The following is an 859-nucleotide window of genomic DNA, read 5'->3' as shown; positions in this document are numbered from 1 at the left end:
GCTGGTCGCACCAAGCCATCTCGGGCTACTGGCGGAGAGTCAAGCGTTTGCCGCGTCATCGCGGGCGGCCTCCACGAAGAAGGTGTACACGTATCCGTGGGAAGGTTTTAAGTCGTGGTGCCGTGCGGGCGGCTACTGCTACCTACCGGCAAGCCCGGTCGTGGTGGGGATGTACTTAACATCGGTGGCTAAAACGGCGTCAAGTTACGCATCCGTTAAGCTGGCGAGTGCTGCGATTTTCATGCAGCATGACTTGGCGTGTGAGGGGGCGAACCCGACGAAGCACCCCTTTTGCAAGGCTGTGCGCGCGGCGGCGAAACGCTCGCTCGGGACGGCTGTGCTGAATCGTAAGGAGCCCCTCACCCTTGAGGTGATCGTGGCCGTCGTCCGGCTGTTGGCCTTCGCCGGTGCCCCAGTGTGGAGTGTCATGATGGCCGCGTACACGGCCTTGTGTTTCGCGGGCTTCTTCCGGTACGATGATGTGGCAGGGCTCTTGGTGCGAGATGTGCAGTTCCACGCTACGCACGCCGCTGTCTTTATTGCTAAGCGGAAGAATGATCAGTTCCGGGAAGGCAATGTGGTGTGCATTGCTCGGGGTGAGGGCGTCGCCTGCCCAGTGGGCCTTTTGGAGAGGTACCTTAAGCTGTCGGGCCTCTCGGCTGACCAGCCGCTCTTTCAGGGCTTCAATGGGCAAGCCGCCCGGGCCGGTACGGCCACAGCCCTGGAGGGGCGAGCGATCGGCTATGCGCAGGCGCGGTATCACGTTCTTAAGGCCGTGGCAAAGGTGATGGGGATCACGCACGGTGAAGCGCAGGCCTTGTTTGGCCTGCATAGCTTGCGCTCGGGGGCGCGACGGCGG

This window comes from Volvox carteri (assembly GCF_000143455.1).
Source record: "Volvox carteri f. nagariensis unplaced genomic scaffold VOLCAscaffold_30, whole genome shotgun sequence".
NCBI classification, from domain to species: Eukaryota; Viridiplantae; Chlorophyta; class Chlorophyceae; order Chlamydomonadales; family Volvocaceae; genus Volvox; species Volvox carteri.
The sequence above is the reverse complement of the archived record's forward strand: the minus strand, read 5'-3'. Positions refer to the sequence as shown.